At 46.7% G+C, this 20,027-nt stretch overlaps 1 long non-coding RNA gene across 21 annotated transcripts in view; it reads right to left on the minus strand.

Moving 5' to 3' along the window:
• LOC120395799 overlaps positions 1 to 20,027 on the minus strand; it is a 305,544-nt gene that overhangs the window by 223,983 nt on the left and 61,534 nt on the right. For 16 of the 21 annotated variants that reach the window (XR_005592807.1, XR_005592799.1, XR_005592802.1 and 13 more), the window contains one exon: positions 14,115 to 14,240. This is a non-coding gene — a long non-coding RNA (uncharacterized LOC120395799). Of the gene's footprint in view, positions 1 to 5,804; positions 5,983 to 10,864; positions 10,960 to 11,488; positions 12,136 to 14,114; positions 14,241 to 19,458; positions 19,589 to 20,027 lie in introns of those variants that run through there. The other 5 variants (XR_005592817.1, XR_005592808.1, XR_005592836.1 and 2 more) reach the window with 5 other exon arrangements.

Here is a 20,027-nt window from a genome sequence, read left to right on the forward strand (position 1 = left end):
TTCATTCGATCTGCCACCGCTACGAAGAGCTGGGGCGTCCTTTGAAATGGCTTTGTTCTTTTGATATAAAAGGCGAGAGCCCTACGGACGTCTAAGGAGTGCAGTTGCTGTTCCCGACGTGACAGGTGGGGCTTCGGGAAGAAGACTGGAAGGAAGATGTCTTGATTGACATGAAAAGCCGACACCACCTTAGGGAGGAAGGCGGGGTGTGGTCGCAGCTGTACCTTGTCCTTATGAAACACCATATGGGGGGGTCCGCTGTGAGGGCCTGAAGCTCGGACACTCGTCTCGCCGATGTAATGGCGACGAGGAAGACTGTCTTCCAGGAGAGGTACAGCAGCGAGCAGGTGGCTAGCAGTTCGAAGGGAGCACCCATAGGCTTGGCTAGAACGAGATTGAGATCCCAGGTCAGGGCCAGACGTCGAACCTGCAGGTACAAACGTTCCAAGACCTTGAGGAACCTTGAAACCATAGTGTGAGAGAAGACTGAGGGCTTGGCTACACTCGAAACTTCAAAGCGCTGCCGGAGCTTGAGCAGGACCCTGTGGACCAGCGGAAACGGTGGAAAGGCATAAAGCAGATGGTTCGTCCACGGTATCAGGAATGCATCTGAGAGGGAGCCCGGGGAGCGACCCTGGAAGGAGCAGAACACATGGCATTTCCGATTCTTGCGGGAGGCAAAGAGGTCTATGCGGGGAAAGCCCCACTTCCGGAAAACAGAATGGATGACGTCCGGACGAATCGACCACTTGTGGGTTAGGAAGGATCTGCTGAGGTGATCTGCCAGGATATTCTGAAGTCCTGGGAGAAAGGACGCTACCAGGTCGATTGAGTGGGCTATGCAAAACTCCCAGAGCTGAATGGCTTCCTGACAAAGAGGGGAGGAGCGAGCTCTGCCCTGCCTGTTTATATAAAACATGGCTGTTGTGTTGTCCGTAAACACTGATGCACGACCTTGGAGTTGATGACAAAACCTGGCACTCTAGGCGAACTGCCCTCAGCTCCTGCACATCGATGTGTAAGGTTAGCTCTTGAGCCGACCAAAGGCCTTGGGTATGGGGACCCTCTAGGTGGGCACCCCAACCCAGAGATGACGCGTCCGTCGTTAGGGCCATCGAAGGTTGCGGTGGGTGGAATGGCATTCCTGCACAGACCAGGGTGGGGTTCAGCCACCAGGTCAGGGATGCTAAAATGTTTGAGGGAACCGTGATTATCGTGTCCAGGCTGTCTCAGCCCGGTCGGTACACTGCGGCAAGCCAGGTTTGAAGTGGACGGAGACGCAGTCTGGCGTGTTTGGTCACAAAGGTGCAGGCAGCCATGTGGCCTAGGAGACTGAGACAAGTGCGAATTGACGTTGTCGGGAAGGTTTGGAGGCCTTGAGTAATTGTTGTCATCGCCTGGAAACGAGGCTGTTGCAGGCAAGCTCTGGTGAGACTGGAGTCCAGAATCGCCCCGATTAAGTCTATTCTCTGAGTGGGTACCAGATTTGACTTCTCGGTGTTGATCATCAGGCCTAGTCTCCTGAAGAGATCTTTGACGATGCAGAGGTGACTTCTCACCTGTGACTCACAGGCCCCGTGAATGAGCCAGTCGTTGAGATACAGGTAGACGTGCACCCGACGATGGCGAAGGGAGGCGGCGACTACCGCCATGCATATTGGGAATACTCGCTGGGCCGTAGAAAGGTGGTTTAGGGGGGCCCTGATTTTGACCGCCTTGGGGTCCAGACTGTCTCCTGCGATTCCCCTGGTCACGCCTTCTGCCGAAGTCCTGTCGTGGCCGAGGAGGGGGGTAAGCGCGGTGAGGCTGGGGGCAGAAGGACCGGCGCTGGGTCACTGGGGTGTGCATCCCCAGCGAGCGCGTGATTACTCTGTTGTCCTTTAGACTTTGCAGCCTAGCGTCGGTCTTTTCTGAGAATAGCCTCTGGCCTTCAAAGGGCAAGTCCTGTGTAGTCTGCTGTAATTCAGGTGTAAGGCCTGACACCTGGAGCCAGGAGATGCGTCTCATTGCCACTTCGGAAGCTAGAGTCCTGGCAGCAGAGTCCGCTGCGTCCAGAGAAGCTTGGAGGGAGGTTCTTGCCACCTTTTTTCCCTCTTCCAACAGGGCTGCAAATTCTTGGCGGGACTCCTGGGGAACAAGCTCCGTGAACTTCCCCAAGGACGTCCACGTATTATAGTTGTATCTACTTAGGAGGGCTTGCTGGTTTGCCACCCTAAGCTGGAGGCCCCCAGACGAATATTTTTTGTGGCCTAGCAAGTCCATGCGCCTTGCCTCTTTGGACTTGGGAGCAGGAGCTTGCTGGCCATGACATTCCCGCTCGTTGACCGATTGCACTACTAGGGAGCAAGGAGGAGAGTGCACATACAGATATTCGTAGCCCTTGGAGGGCACCATGTACTTCCGCTCTACTCCCCTAGCAGTGGGGGGAATAGAGGCTGGGGATTGCCAGATGGTACCAGCGTTCGCCTGTATAGTGTGAATAAAGGGCAGGGCCACTCTTGTAGGGGTATCTGCTGATAATATATCTACCACTGGGTCCTCTATTTCAGGGACCTCCTACACCTGCAGATTCATATTCTGCGCCACCCGTCTCAAAAGGTCTTGATGGGCTCTTAGGTCAATTGGGGGAGGGCCGGAGGAGGATGTCCCTGCCACCGCCTCATCTGGTGAGGAGGAAGAGGAAAGGCCAGGGACAAGAGGGTCCTGTGGGGGCTCCTGTTCTTGAGGGGCAGCGTCAGGCTCAGGTGGGGCCTGGGTGTCTGCCAGTGGTACCGAAGCCTCATCCGTACCCATGGTGGGGGCGGCTTACAGTTGCCTCTGGCACCCGGTGTTCCAATGGGGCAGACCGTGGTGCAGCTGGTGGAGCACCTTGGGCTTGGTGGTACGCCCAAGATGTCCAGAAAGACCACTGATGGGCCCCTTGCTCAGGGCCTTGGCTCTCCGGAAATGTATGGCTGGGCACGTCCGAGTCGCGGTCCTGTGCGTAGGAAGCACTACCAGCATGAGACGACACCGAGGTGTATCTCGATGGCCAAGGCGGTGCTGAGGGACCCTGAGAAGGAGCCCTGTCTCTGGCTGGTCATTCCCGGGGATTCTGGACAGCTATTGGGCACCAGACTCAACAGCCCTTGCGGGATCGGAATCGACGGTGTCACAGTCTGCAGTGCCACGGCAGATGTCGGTGCCGGGCAATCCGTCTTAGACTGTGAGCGGCATCGGGACCGGGATCTTGAACGATGTCTCTCGGCGGCTCCCGCAGAGGGCGGCCTCAGCAAGGCAGGCTTGCGAATAGAGTGGATGATCCGCACCGGCAGTGCCGGGGGTTGAGGCAGCGCAGTCTCCGTCATCGCGATCAACTCCCGTGCCGTGGAGAAGGTCTCCGGCGTGGATGGGAGAGCGAGCTCGACCACAGCGTGAACCGGGGAGCTTTCGGGCACCGGACTCAACGGCCTTTGCAGGATCGGAATCGACAGTGTCGCAGTCAGCAGTGCCGCGGCAGATGTCGGTGCCGGGCAATCCATCTTAGACATGTGCTCCTTCTGCAGTGCGGATGATACTGAGGCCGCTGGAGCCTTGTGTTGCTTCCTGGGCCGCGGGGACAGGGAGCAGTGCCGAGCCGACATCGGTGCCGGGGAGGGTCAGTGCCGGGCTCCTTCACGGCACTGGAGCGGTCCGGAGCTGAAGGAGCGCTCCTTACAGATGCGGATTGTTCAGCGCTCGGTACCAACGTTGCTGGGCTAAGTGCCACCTCCATGAGGAGCTGTTTCAGACAAAAGTACCGCTCCTTCTTCGACCTCGGCTTAAAGGCTTTACAGATGCAGCACGTGTCAGGAAGGTGGGATTCCCCAAGGCACTTGAGGCAGGAGTCGTGGGGATCCCCTGTTGGCATCGGCTTTTGGCAGGCTGAGCACAGTTTGAATCCCGGTGACCTGGGCATGAGCCCTGGTACCGGGAGGAGGGAAGGGGCTAATCCCCAGTCCCCCCCTCAACTATATACACTAACTATATATTCAAACAACTAAGACTAACTATAACTGTAAAAACTCGAACTATATACAGAACTATCAGTAAAGAACGATGAGTAAGCTAGGGAAGTGGAGATCAGCTAAGCCGCGCTCCACAGTTCCAACGACCGTCACGGGTGGTAAGAACGAACTGAGGGGCCGTTGGGTCGGCAAGGGTATATATCCAGTGCCATAACGGCGCCACTCCAGGGGGCGACCCAGCCGACCCACCGAGTGTTGCTAGGGTAAAAATCTTCCGACGAACGTGCACGCGGCGCTCGCACACCCAGTTGGAATCGATATAAGCAAGCACTCGAAGAAGAATATGATTTTTATCTATGCAGATAGATAGATAGCCAGACAGGGCTGACTCTACAGTTTTCGCCGCCCCAAGCAGCGCACCAAATTGCCGCCGGGGACAGCGGGGGCAGTCCCTGTGCCCTTAGGGCGGCAGGCGCGTTTCCGCGGCAGTGGCAATTTGGCAGCGGCTTCTATGTTTAGCTGTCAGCGGCGGCTTCAGCTAAACATAGAAGCTGCTGCCGAATTGCCGCCGCCGCGGAAACGTGCCTGCCGCCCTAAGGGCACACGGCCTGCCCCCGCTGTCCCTGGCAGCAATTCGGCGCGCTGTTTGGGGGCAAAACAACAGGGACTGCGGCCCCTTGCAGATTGCCGCCGCAAGCACCAGCTTGGAATGCTGGTACCTGGAGCCGGCCCTGGAGCCAGATAGATAGATGTTGATTTACAGGAGGCAGAAATGCTACCCTAAGGAGCTAACTTTTTCTTCTGTAGGAAGAAATTGGGCATTGGGCATAATTTTTGATCCTGCAGACTTTCCACGTGCAAGACTCCAATTGACTTCAGTGAGAATGAACTGACTGCAGAATCTAATTAAGCCTCCTGAGGTTTGGGGGGAAAGAAATCTTATGATGCCTGAAAAAGTATGTGAATTTTAGGGATTTGCAAGATAGTTTGCCTAATTCACAGCCAATTATACTACAATTATTTTGAATTTATAGATATAGAGAGAAGAATAAGAACATCATAGGTACAGATTAGGAAGTAATACTGCGGTTACTGTGTACATACCCAAAATTCATTTCAGGATGGCATTTATTAAGTGGAATTTTATATATGACAGTAACAGGTGAAGAATGGTAGCTAATGAAATCTGCATTATGGACCTGATCCAAAGACCACTGAAGTCATGGAAAGATTCCCACTGATTTCCAAGAACTTTGGAACTCAGGCCTTACTGTAAAAATTCCCTCAAATCTGCATTCCATCGCTTCAGCTCCTATTCAGGAAATCACTTACAACATTGTCACAACCCTGGTAAAGCTCCCTCTGCTGGATGCTCACCAAGCTGCTATGTTTGGGTCTCAAGGTGCTGGACCCCATATGCTTTACATTTCCCCTGGATTTCAGCAGATTCCAGTCACCGTCTCTGACTCCAGCCTCTCTAGCACACTTCCAGGGCAGAGATTCTGTGTTTCTGTCTGTTACCTCTTCACAGAAGTGGGACCTCATGGTCTGGCTACCTTAGGCCACAAGAACCAGTGCTGACTCTCCCCACCCCCGCCCAAGATACCCCAGCAGCTTAAGCACACCCTTTCCCAGAGCACCAACCTTGTGAGCACTTTGGTTTACAGCCTACCTCTCCAAGGTCACATGATAGTGGAAGTACAAAACACAGAGGCTTTATAAAAGGGATTCTAAAACAATTACTCTTTACTTTAGACAGCTTAAGAAATATACAGATCTAGACAAAACAACAAAATACCTGTACGCCTTTCCCAGCCTCAGTTTCCTCAGCATTCTTCAGTGTTCTTTGGGCTTAGGTCAGAGTCTTTTAAGAAGTCCAGGATCTTTCCTCTTCCCCTTCCCTCTTGCACATGGCTTCTCCTCAGAAGCAGAGAGCATCTTCTCACTTCTGCAACCAACTTTTTGCTTCTGCTCCAAATCACTTCTCCCTCCTCCTCTAAAATAGCCAATGGGAGACCCTTTTTTTAAATCTCCATTCTTGTCAGGTGACCTCCTGATCAGCTTCCGTGATCAATGAGGTGATCTGTTGCTTAGTTACCAGCCTACTAGGCAGACTGGTTTTCTTGGTCTTGCCACCATCTTTGTCAAAATATGCTTGCATTTGAATAGAAAACTAGCAAGGTTTAACAATCCACCATTAATACTGCCCCTTGGAATTTCAGTCCAACATGGAAATAAAAAGACAACAGAGAAGGCGGACAAGCCCCACCTCCAAAATGGAATCTGCAGACTGACATAGATACATATGGAGAGTCTCCAATATCAAATTAAGTTCATAAGCTGTAAATAGACAGGTCTCCCCAAATTATCACATCTGTGCTTAAAGTTAAGCACATCCCTACAGGCTTTCCTCAATAGTGATACTTTCTTGACTCAGGACTTTCAGACAAAAGTATCTTCAATGGGAGTTAAGCATGTATTTAAAGTTAAGCACATGCCAAAGTGCTCTGCTGAACTGGGATGAGATTACTCCTGTGCTTAAATATAAACTAGTGCTTAACTGAATCAGGGCCTTAACCATTGTTCCAGCTCCTTGTATTCTGATTTTCAGAAGAGACATAAAACCAAGTTCTGACCACCTTTCCATTACTCATTCAGTCCAGCCCTGCCTACAATATAGTTTGTAAAGCACTTTGGAATCTTTAGAGGTGAGAGAGCTATATAAACTGAAGATACTGGATTGCATTTCTCTGCCTCCCTCCACCCTAAATAAATTCTGAGTACACTGTTTTAACCTTGTGCTATTAATTATTATTATTATTATTACTATAAGCTGCAGCTGGCTAATATGAGCGCCAGTCAAGAAGCACGTTTTCTTCTTGAACTAAACTCAAGAATGAAAAAAAACTCTGAACATTACATTGCCATCAGGAATAAATATGCATTTTGCAGTTGCTTACCAGAGAAAATGCTGGTACATTGAAACCATATTATTGTACACGGAGGGGAGTACCAGAGGATCACAGAATTCTACAAATACAGCTGCAGTTCCATGAAGTAAGATCAAGCAGATCCTTGCCCACAAAGATGAAGTAAGTAAGGGATGAAGTACAATAGCCCACAGAACACAAATGTATAATGCAGCTGTAACTGTCTTGCTGTACTGCAGAAGTGGGCCAGCTAAGCCTCTGAGGCCTAAAAACTAATAACAATTAAACATATCATACATATGGCTTTTATACTACTTGGATTTTATTTGTGTTGAAAACCTATTCCTTTGACAGTTTATAGTACTGACTCTTTTTTTATTTGAATTCATTTTCTTTACTGGTATTATGGTGTTTTCCTGAGCTGCCAATCTGCTCCGTTACCAGGTGGTTAGGAACCATGGGTGAAATCTTAACCCCACTGTAGTCAACAGGAATTTTGCCATTGGATTCCATCAGGCCAGGATTTCACCCATATGAATATCATGGTAAGTGCTAAAAAATACTCATTTCATCCAATTAAATAGTGAAAGCTGACACAGGTTTCCAATGTACATCAACAGCACTGTCTCAATCCACAGATATTTCCTTTCTGTAGGGATAAATGCAGTCAACAGGATGTTTAACACAAAGTATGAAAAAGGTGCTGCAACACAGAGTGAAACAAGGAGGCCAAGACTGTGAATTCCTTCCTTCTACATGGTAATCTGTGTATATTAAAGGCCAATATTGAGCAAGCAAGGAAAACAGAAACAATAACCACATCATATCATTCACTTGCCAGAAACATTCATACTAATTTCCACCATCAAACGTATGGTATGATTATTTAAAGGTTTTATTTTAAAACCAGTCTTACTTATAAAAACAAAATTCTCAAGATGATATAACTTCACATCTTCATATTTTGTAATGTGTATCTATTTCAAACTGGCAACATTCTGTACTGTTGTACAAGCCTCTTTCAAGGCTATTAACACAAAATCAACTCTTTCCCAGTTTTTATGATAAAAATTGAAAATGAACCTTGTAGTCATTCTGGACCAGCAAAACAGAGCAGACAAAGCAAGTACTGTAGTCTGATATCTTTTATTAGACCAACTTAGAGTTCAAAAATATGCAAGCCTCCTTGACCACATAGAAATGTGTGTATAGAGACTTCTAGGTTGGATCCATAAAATGTATCAAACTACTTGCTTTGTCACTATTTATATATTTTTTTTTAAAGATTTCAAAATAAACCACTCATTGATGTAAAAATTTTTAGAAAAACAAAACTGAAGCACTAGCATGAGTTAGCATGTGACCTGACTATATATAAGAGGATTTAATAAATAAAACTTAGCAGTGTACAAATAAAGTTTTGCTTCTGCTTTCTAATTTGAGATATTTCCTTTATAAAAAAAATCTCATGATAACTAACAATATTGGGGACCACAATATTTTCTGATTGCTCCAACTACTTTATAATAAGAATATTTTGCACTGATGTAGCAGAGTTTTTCATCTAAGGACCTCAAAGTCTTTATAAAGATGGGTAAATAATAATTAGCATTTTATATTTGTTTTATATGTTCAAATCACTGAACCAACATTAACTAATTAATCAGTCTTCACAACACCCTTGGAAATTGGTGAGTAAATACTATTATTCCCATTTTACAGCTGTTGATACTGAAAGGTTACAAGTCTGTGGCAGAACCAGGATTAGCATTCCTGATTCCCAGTGTTGTGCTCATTCCTCAAGACTACACTGCCTTGTAGGATTTTTTTTAATCTATTTTTGAGACAGGTAAAATGCCCATTTATAAAGCCACATTTTTAAAAAGTAGGTGACCACTTGAATATGCTAAAAACATGTATTTTGTTGCATGTCTACACTATTGCTGCTACTGCCACTGTCCTTACAAATGGGGCAATTAATTAGCCAGTTGCATGTGTAATCTCTGAACTTGCACATGCAGTCATAGCAATTGCACATGCAAATGTAGGTGCAAAATTTCATACACATTTTATGTGCCCAAATCTTATGTGTCGCTTTTTTATCCCCTATAAAGTCTATGAGACATAAGCAACAAAGAAAATTGCTGAAGGAGAAAGAATACAACAGTTTCATTTGTCTTGTGCCATGTGAGTAAAGGTCACTTTCATCTTCTTTAATTACTTTTCTGCAGAATTATGTCAGAAGTACACTTAAAAACATGGCTTTACACTTTGACCTTTACAAAATAGATTAGGGGGAGAAAATCACTGTGATAGAAACTGCAGCAGCATGATATTGTTGAGACAACAGTTACATTCTCGGTACATTTCACAGCTATTTGTACTGAATTAATTCAATTTTTTGTAATTGTTTCAACAACCCTGTTTGCAATAACCAAAACTACTTTGAAATATTTAATTTCTTCTTTGAGATGGCCTCAGCATTTTCCCACTTGTAGAATGAGGCCCTCTTGTGCCCCTGAGCTTTGGAACCTACTAGAAAGCAGTGCCTGTTGGGACAATCTGAGTGCCATCCTCATGGCATGGAACATTTGGAACCAAGGTTATAAGAAGCTGTGTGGACTCCAACTGCCTTGTTCCTTCCATTCTGCAGCAAGATACAGGTGGAGAGCCCTTCCCTTCAAGCCAAGAAACTTGGGAGAGGGTGAATTTAAAAGACTTTCCTAATTCATTAATACTAGTTTTTAAAGTTTTTATTTAGTTTTAGATTCCCAGCCCAACTCCAGCTCAATTCCAGGACATCATGTCCTATCTGGACCCCAAAGGTTTGGGAAAATGTCTGGTTTAAATGGTGTATCTCATACTCTCCATCTTCCCAGACTTGTGTGCACATACCTGTTGTCTAATGTGCCTTGGGAAAGTCCTTTCCCCCAACTGTTGTTTGGCCTGCTGTGCTTTCACATATCAGGCCTGAAAGGGCAGGCAGGCCTGGATCCAGGTTTTCCTGATGTTAGAGACATTATGAGCTAGATCACTGGATCTAATTCAGGTCAGAGCACAGTTCCCCTGCCAATTTCAGCCTTTACACCCCCTCAAACTGGAAAGTAGAAGCCATCATTTTTAGGTCTGGTTCCATTATCCAGAACCAAATCAATGGAACACTGTTGTCTGGGTCTGTTGGTGCGAAGGTACACTCAGTGTCAAGCAGTTTCTCAGCAGGGACCTGCTACCAGTGCATCTCTCAGAATTAGCGATTATGTCAGCACCAGGAAGAACTCTGTCTAAACCTCACCCTGTTGTTGTCAAGCTCTTCTCAGATTCAAGGTCATACTTGGGCAGGGCATTCCAATTGTGGAGACCTCTGGTCCACTTTCCATAAGAATTAGTGGAGCTCAAAAGGAGTTCTTCATGCAGCTGACACAGATAAGGTGGTATTGATGGCTTGCCTCCACAATGTTTCCATCATAGAAATCTGCAGGGCTGGTACCTGGAATACTGTTCACACATTTACTCAGCACCACTTTCTTGATTTAGCATCCAGATCTGATATATGATTTGGAAAACAATACTACAGTAGTTGTTTAATTAAAACTCCTCAGTCTATCCTCCTACGGGTTGTACTGCTTAGTAGACTCCCACAAGTGGAAAAACATAGAGGCCACCTCACAGAAGAAACTACTATATGGAAATGGTGACAGATATTTGTTGGCAGATCATGACAATAAAAGATGGGTAACTGGTCTAAAGAAGTACTTCTGTGTTGTAATGGGACAGTTCCATTATGGGCTCAGACTTGCTCCTACTGACGTCGTTTGCAACACTTCCACCCATCTGTAGTAATATGACTTGTCAAAATGCCCTTCTTTGTGATTTTTTAAATTGTTGCACTGTCCAAAATGTAAGAAAGCAAACCTGACTTTTGGAGAGCAGCAAGTGAGTTATACAGACCTATATGGCTTTCTTCTGCCCTCTTGGAGCCTGGAAAATCCTTGTTTTCATTCTACCACTTCTCGGATCTCAAGCTGAACTTTTTTTCCTTGTAGCTGAGGAAAGCAATGTGGGACTGGCTTTGGAACTCATCAGCATCATTCTTAAGAATGACACTTTGTTCCTGATCTCAGAAGCTAAACATTCTATTTCTGCACTGCACTCATCCCCTGTCAGCCCAGAGACTGAACTCAGGTCTCTAGCATGGCAATGCACAACACTAACCCTGAGTAGATCCTATTTAGTAACAGGATGGTCTTGTACACCACTTTGATTGCAAGTGCTTTTAAGTATGAGGTATTGTTTGAGGGTACCTTTTCAAGTAAATGTACATTTACATTTGCAATCAGAGGTCTTTCGGAAAAGATCTTCAAAATGAAGGTCCAATCTGCTTTGCCTGAACCTTGAATATTCCATGGCTCTTTGTGTAAGAGTAAGAGTTTGATCTGATGACTTGACCAAACTTCACACACACACACACACACACACACACACACACACACACACACACACTTCTGTGTAATGTGCTGGGCACTGTCCACTGACCTCCACAACAGAGGTGGCTGCATTCTGTGGTATGTTAAATTTGTAAGGCAAGATCCTGCTCATGCTGCTTTCATTGAGAGCAGAATTAAGCACTATTCTGTACAGCACCTTGGGACACTTGGAATTGAACTGCACTATAAATTATTGTTTAACCTGCTCCTCAGGCCAGAAAAACCAGGCCAGAACTCGCACTAGTGTTTTCTCATGACGCAGGTGGCCAGACACTGAAATGTCATGGGCGAATCGCAAGACCGCACATCAGTGGCATCAGGGTATCACAAGCCAAGCTCCAGTATCATGTGTCCAAGGATCATGGTCGATCCAGTAAAGGTCGTCACCAGTCAATTCTAAGTGGGGGTACATTGTTGTCCGATGGGGCTCTGTCACAGTCCAATTGATGCAAGCCAGCTGTTCAGAGGCCCAACTGAGCATGGGATCCTCCCTTTGGTCTAGGCTGAAGTCTGCCCCCCAAACTCAGCCCCTTTCCAAGCGGGTTCCCTAGGGTGAACCCCCTCTTCATCTGAGGGGGTTGTGGTCAGAATCTCTGGTTGCTTGGCCATTCGGGTCGGGGTTCTTGGATGCCTCGTCTGCTTCCTCAAACAGCTCTCCCTCAAAGGCTACTTCAGGCTGTTGGGACCCCAGGTTCACAGCACGCAGGACCTCTGCGAATCCCCTTCAGTCATGGCCTAAGATGACAGGATAAGCTAGCCTCGGTGCCAGACCTACCACCATGGCCCGCATCTCCCCCTTCACCATCACAGTGACCCGAGCCTTGGGGCAGGGATTCACATCCTATCCCAGAGAGTAAAGTGTGAGTAATTTGTCAGTACATTAGCACTGCTGGATACAAATATACATATTGACAAGCAATCAGTTATGGAACCTTTTGTGGTCCAACCCTACTTGCAGCTATTCACATGCTTGTCATCAAAAATTGGACCAACCTATACGTTTGAGAGGCTGGCAGTAGCTCTGTGCCAGACCATTGTTCCTCCAAGATATTGCTGTCATCTAGATAATGAATCGAGCTAGATACTCAGGTTGACCATATCAGAACTCAAAGATCTCAAAAGTGGGGAGGGATCTGACTAAAAGTGAGGGGCTGTAGCCAAACAGGTACTATCCTGAGCCACACAATGGAGTTTTACTGGTCCAGAGGATCTGTTCCCATGTATTCATTCTCTCTTTTAGACCAACCTTCCTGTGATTTCCATATTGAAAGGCAACACCCAGATCCATCCATGGAGAGACAAACTTCTGCTATCTCCCCCCACATCTGCTCTTGCACCCTCTATAGAGACTGCCCAAATACATTCTTTATTTCCTCTACCATCACGAAACTCAGCCTCATTTTAAGTAAACTAATGTAACTGTAAAATAGTTTATGATGTGAATAATATTATTTTCATTCTATGTTCCATTTCCAACCTTCAAAGTATGAAAACCGTACTAGTATTTTAATTTATTTTTATAGAAAGACTATTTTTTGAGATGGTGGAAAGTCCCTGATCTGTCATGATATATATATAGCTCTGCTGTAAGCACAACCACAGATATGGAAAGCCTGCTTACAGCCAGCTCAGCAATGAACACGGATTCATGAAACTCAGAAGGAAAGCTTTGGTAAAAATTCTGCTTCCTAGGTTCCATGAAGAGAGCAACTGAAATATTCATGTTACATGGGCTTTGCTTTTTGTTTTCCTTCAGAAAGAATGATTTTTAAATATTGATGTGATTTGTTTAGATACATGATTTTAAGAATTAATGGATGGTTCAGGTAACTAGTACAGGGATATAGGACTCCATCTTGCTCCCACTGAAATAAATGGCAAAATTAATTGACTTCAGTGATACAGGATTGGGCCAAAAGACCCACTACTGCACCTCTAATGTCACTGGTTCGAATCCAGACAAGGTCCATAATATCCAGAATAAAGCAAATGGTGAGGGAAATAATTCATGAATACTTTTGTAAATTCTGAATCAATTTTCAATTAGACTATGTCCACACCCTATTTATTTGCTTTCCACAAACACTCATGTGAACCATTTTTTGTTCACACAAATGTTTGGGAATTACTGTTTTTGTCCAAAATTGGTTTCACATGCAAACATGGGTATTCATGAACCAATGTCAATATTTGCTACTCATGTCAGAACTGCTCATCCCCTGTTTATAGTTTCAGTCATCTTATCAAGGAGCAGAAACAGTAGCACATGACTGAGGTGACCAGCCATAAACCACAAGTAACCAATAGCAGATATAGCTGAAGTGAACAATCAGCAGGCTGAGATACACTTGCATAAATTATTTCTTAAACAATTATGAATAAATAAATTAATGAAAATCACATACTGTTCACAGATAATTCATTAACAGAAAAAGAACTATATTCATTGGATAATTGTTCACTGTGAATAGCGTCCAGCCATAGTTTATCAGTCTATCTTTGGATTGTCTATAGTACCTATCACCATAATATCTGAGCAGTAATCAGAAGTCATTACTATATGAGGGCTGTTTGATGGTCAATATCAAATGAGCTGTTAGCCTCAGACACTGTCCTGGTAAACTAAATGTTCACATCACACACACAGCAGTTGGCACCACAGTTGACTATCCCAGCAGAAAGCACAAGACTGAATGAGCAAAAGATTAAATTACCTGTATGTAGTTTTTCCAGGGCAGGGCCAATGAACAGGATAATGTTGAAAAGCCTGCAATCCTACAACATGGATGAAGAGAAGACCTGAGTTTCCAGTGCAGTCAACTCATCAGCTTTCACCAATGCTATGAAAAGATAAATTATGTTATTTTTAGGCACAATGTACCAATGATAAAAATAAATATGACATCATAAATATGCAGACATATCCAACCTTCAAAAATATATGTGACACAACATAATGTTACCCAGGTAAAAAATGTACAAGGAATCAGAGCTTTAATAAAAGAACCCAGGAAAACACAAAGAGCTGGGTAAGGCCAGATACAGTTCAGTTCAAATTAAATGAATAGTTTCAGCTGAGTAAAAACGAGGAATTTTTTTTACAAAAGTCTAAATGACATTCAGAACATTTTGTTCAACCCAAAAGATTTTTTTTCAGTTTTTTGTTTCAGCAAATGAAAAAAAATCAGTTCAAAACTAACCAAATTTTTAATTATTTTTTTTTATTTCAGCCACCAAACCACAAAGTCAATTTACTCAGCTCTAGTTAGAAACCCTGATCTGGGGAACAGCTTTTGTTACATTTCTGATGTTTTAACTATTGCTCTGTGACTAATGTATAAAGTTCTCTCTGTAAAAACAGACCTGTCTGTCTACTGTACAAAGATACTGAAGTAATAACTGATCCATTGTAACATGGAAAAAGAAAGCCTAAAGTGGTTGGTGAAGCAGCAGCAATAGCAGCGGCTCTAGCAGCAGTATGACCACCAACATCATCAAGAAGCCCAGAAAAGATTCTTGTTGCAGGTAATGGAATGAATAAGACAAACTCCTCTGGATTGAATGAGGGTAATGCCACATCTCCTCCCACATCTATGGAAAGAGGATTCCTAACTAAAATGGCAACTAAGGATGACATAGAGGTGCATACAAAGATCTCTGAATGTCTGGTGATTGCACATTGGTGGTTCCATGACCATTGGGTACTCAGGCTGGCCCTATGCCTGACTAGGAAGCCTCAAGCAGTATGATGATGCTGGGTGATGGATCATACCTCTGAAAGTTATTATGAATTACACAAAGCAGCCATTTTGGATGGACCGGGGCTTATGAAGGAAGAAAATCACAGGCAATTCTGAGCAGAAAAGTTTTCCCCAGCTCTCACCCTTGATCACTGATTCTGGGATCTCTTCAACTGATGGCTAAAGCTGGAAACATGTCACAGTGAGGAGATAGTGTGGTTAGTTGTCCTGGAACAATTCTATATAGCGCAGCTGACAGAACCAAAGGAATGGATTTTATACCATCAGGCAAATACTTCAAATGTGATGGTATGCATAGAGGAGATATTAGTGGGGGCCAGTCTGGACTGCAGGACTAAACTAAGCCTGGGAAGATAGGTGTCAGGATGCCTATCATGTCTGACAAACTCTCAGTCTCTGTTTTGAAGGGAATTACACATACCACGTGGAAGATTCTTTGTGGGCTGGGGGGTTTCCCACTCAGAGTTTCCATGGAGTTTTGTGTGGTTCAACTAGGAATAAACTAAGGTTAAGACTTATGCCCCCAGAGCATGTCCTGATGATGAGCAAAGGGATAACTGCTAAATATGGAACTAGAATCACTCCAGGGGCAAGAAGCTCCCTCCTTTTTGTTTTGTTTTTGTGGGCCACAGGATATCTCTGTTGTACCTGAGAGGTGTGAGATTCCAATACTAATAGAGACTGAAGTTCAAGAGCTAGTAGACTTAGGCACCAATCAGATGTGCTTGCAGGAAAAGCCTGTGATCTCTGATGTACAGTGATCTGACAGGACATTGTAAATTGGTTGTATCTAAGGAGATATCTGGTTACCCCATCACCATTTATGGTATCAGTGAATGGCCACACCTCAGAGATGATTGTGGCTATTGCCCAATGGTTGTTTTCAGGGCTGGTGCAACCACTAGGCAAACTAGGCGGCCGCCCAGGGTGCCAAGATTTGAGGGCGCCAAAAAGCAGTGCCCAAAATGTCTGGGATGCTCACCCAGCGCCGGCTAAACTTGTAACCCTCTTCCTGCTGCTGTGCGAGGGGGCGCTGCGGCTTTGATCAGCTCCGGCCCGCTGGGAAGTGATGTCGTTCCTCCTCCAGCCACCGGGGGCGCTGCGCTGCTCCCTGTTGCTCTGGCTCTGCCCCAGGGCCCCCACCTCTGCTCAGACCCGCCCCCACTCCCCTGAGCTCTGCAGCAGGGCCTGCACTCACTGGTGGGGGGAAGTGCAGAGACCTGGCCCCAGCCGTGCCACCAGTGACTGCTGGGGCGTGGTTCCCCCTGCCCTCCAAGCCAGCCCCACCCCCCGAGGAGGCCTTGGCCTCCCCTTTCCACTCCCCCCACAGAGGCCTGGGGCACCACCACCCCCCACCTGGGGGCTGCGTAAGGCCCCAGAATATCTAGGGACGGCCCTGGTACCTGACACCCTGCCTGCAGCCAGCCCCTGCTGCACCCCCTTCCCTGCCCGCAGCCAGCCCCACACCCCAGGCCCTGCCCACAGCCAGCCCCTGCTGCACCCCCTGCCCTGCCCGCAGCCAGCCCCACACCCCCTGCCCTGCTCGCAGCCAGCCCCACACCCCCTGCCCTGCCCGCAGCCAGCCCCACCCCCCCTGCCCTGCCCACAGCCAGCCCCGCACCCCCTGTCTCCAGCCAGCCCCACATCCCCTGTCTCCAGCCAGCCCCACACCCCCTTCCCGCAGCCAGCCCCACACCCCATCTCCAGCCAACCCCTGCCACATACCCCTGCCCAAAGCCAGCCAGCCCCACACTCCCTTGTCTCCAGCCAGCCCCTGCCGCACCTCCTGCCCAGCCTCCAGCCAGCCCCACACTACCTGTCTCCAGCCAACCCCACAGCCCATCTCCAACCAGCTCCACATCCCCTGCCCTGCCCGAAGCCAGCCAGTCCCACACCCCCTTCCCGCAGCCAGCCCCACACCCCGTCTCCAGCCAACCCCTGCTGCACCCCCCTGCCCAAAGCCAGCTAGCCCCGCACTCCACTGTCTCCAGCCAGCCCCTGCCGCACCCCCCTGCCAGTAGCTGGTTGCTCATCCAGTGGGATAAAGGTGGCCGAAGCCATCAAAGTTGCCACTGAGCAGGACCTTTGGCTCCTTTTCTGGCTCTGGTGAAAAGCTCATGGGGTTCAGAAGGGCTGCTGAGAGGGGTTCTGCCACTGCGGTGGCCATGGCACCGTGTAAGCCCATCTCTCCCGCCACAACCTGGACCTCCTGCTCTTATCAGAGCGGTAGGAGTCTGACTCTGATTTCGAGGTCTCAGAATACGAAGACCATGGAGGAGCCATGCTTCGGGGCACCAAGCGTCAGGAGCTCAGGGACCAACTAGGTTCTCTCTCTGGAGGTGTCAGTGCTGGAGGGTGCCATGGAGAAGGGGAGTGCTGGGACATCATTTCTGGCTTCCCTCTTGATTGCACCTGGGGTCGCAGTGGTGCAGACGGGGCTGGAGCCAACTCTGTACTAGGGGGTGAGAATGGCGCCATGAGATGCCACAAGTCTTGAGCCACCTCTAAAGCCTCCAGTGTCAAAGGGAGCGGTAGTTGCTGGCCAGTAGGGTCCAGCAATCACGTTGGGCCCAGACTCAACTGCCTCGCCTGGGCAGGAGTCGACACGGCCCTGCCCGGGGACCTGGTGCTGTGGCCCGACTGGGGTCTCACAGCCATTGGCTCCTTAGACTTAGCTGGGGGAGAACACTCCCTCTCTGGCTTCTTCTTCGTCTGAGGCACCAGCGACTGAGACCGGTGCCTAGCCAATTAGCCACGGGAGGAGCCGTGCCGGTACCAAGCATCTTGGGAAGAGTCCTTTTTCGGCACCGGTTCCCAGGATGACAGTGCCGGGGCACTCCACGCCGACGAGGATATGCTAGGTGCGGGGTCCCCCAACTGGGGTCTGAGTGTGGGCGAAGAGCTGCTGTTCCCTTTCTTTAATAGTTCTGGGACAGAACTTGCGGCAGATCCTACATTGGTCCTTTTGGTGACCTTCCTCTAGGCATCTTAGACAAGAAGCATGGGGATCACTCTTTGGCATGCACTTAGCACAAATCTCACAGGTTTTGAAACTCTGGGACTGCAGCATACACCAGTTCCGGGGAGTTGAAAGTGGGTGGAATCCCCAGCTAACTCAAACTAACTACTGTGCACTAACTACAGAAAACTATATACAAAAAATGGAGATAAAGGCACTTGCTAAGCAAGGGCTATGGGACATTCCAGCTAACCATCACTGGTGGTAAGAAGGAACTGAGAGGCTGGCGGGTCAGCAGGGCTCTATATTGAGTGCCATGAAGGCACGACTCCAGGGGGCGCCCAGGCCGACCTGACGGAGGCTGCTATGGGAAAAATCTTCCGGCTACTGTGCACCTGCGCATGCACATACCTGATTGGAATGGACATGAACAAGCACTCGAAGAAGAAACAGTAGCTCCAGGAACAGGAAACAAGACCACGTGGAAGAAGTCTGGCCTCTAAACTCACAACTTGGGTCTAGGTGAGAAATCCTGAGCTAGGAACACTTTTGTTGCATTTCTGATGTTTTGTGGACTGTTGCTCTGCGGCTGGGATACAAAGTTCTTCCTGAGAAAAGGAATATGACTGACTGACTCTGCATTGTTTGTGCTAAATAGCTCCACCAACCTACCATACCAAATCCTGCAAACTACTGAGTGACACCTGCTTACAAATTACTTCAGCAGGAATTCTGAGTGTACTCAACTGTCCCTGAATACAGTTAGGAGCACCCAACAGAAGGCACTCAGTACTACAGCTGGGTGAATAATGGATTTTTCAGATAGCTGGCAATTACAAAAAAAATTGGGGGATGGGGAGATCATTTTGTGTTGACCCACAAACTGAAATTTTTCAAAATTTTCAGCAAATCAAAAAGTTTTAAAAAAATCATTTTAGGTCAAAGAAAATGTTTTAATTTTGAGTTGCTTAATGTTTTTGATTTTTTTTAATTAAATTGAAGAAAATTTCAAAACTGAAAGTCACTAAAAACAAAAAAAATCAAAATGTCCCATTTAAAAATGCTGAAATGAAATACTTTTGCTTTTTCAGAATATTTCTTAAGGGAGGGGGCTGATTTTGACGTAAATAATTTAGTGACACAGACAAAAATTTGCAAACCATTTTGGTGTCATCAAATCTGCATTTTTTGCTGGAAAAAAGTTTCAGTTGAAAAATTTCACCCAGCTCTACTCAGCACCTTGAAAGATTGGGCCTTTTATTACCAGTTCCCCTTGAGTGATCTGACTTCAGTAGAAAATGAGAGCACACAAAAAGTCTCTCTGAAGACCCTTTGTACCTAGCAGGCTGAAATTAATCCTAAAGGCACTGGAGATAGCTGAACCCTTCAGAAAAACAGTTTTCAGGTAAGCAGAGAAGCAGCGCATTAATACGAGGGAGGGAATGGGAGAAGGCCCTGGAATTGTAAGCTTTAACAGAGAGTGAAGGTCAGTTAATTATACTGCAGAAAAGCTATACACAAACACATAGGTATGCACATAGGTATACCACATAGGTATGCACATGCTGGTGAGAAACTCAGCAGTTATATTATACTCTGTCATAGAAACAAGGTATCTTAGACTTTAGAGATGAAAACCTCTTATTCGTCCTTCTAGTCCAACTCTCTGTCAGTACAGAACTGTTCCATGTAGCACTTTTAAGTAATAATACTTAGCTGTTATTCAGCTACATTTTCTAGAGTGTTGGTAAGTCTGGTTTTAAAAGACCCAAGTAATGAGGTGTCCTCACTTTTCTAGGGAGACTATGTCACAGACTAAGACATTTGTGTAAAGAAGTTTTTCCTAATATTCAGTCTAACCTGTCTTTTTATTACTTCCATTTCTTTACTCCTAGTTACATGTCTAT

This window comes from Mauremys reevesii, linkage group 1, assembly GCF_016161935.1.
Source record: "Mauremys reevesii isolate NIE-2019 linkage group 1, ASM1616193v1, whole genome shotgun sequence".
Taxonomy (NCBI): Eukaryota; Metazoa; Chordata; order Testudines; family Geoemydidae; genus Mauremys; species Mauremys reevesii.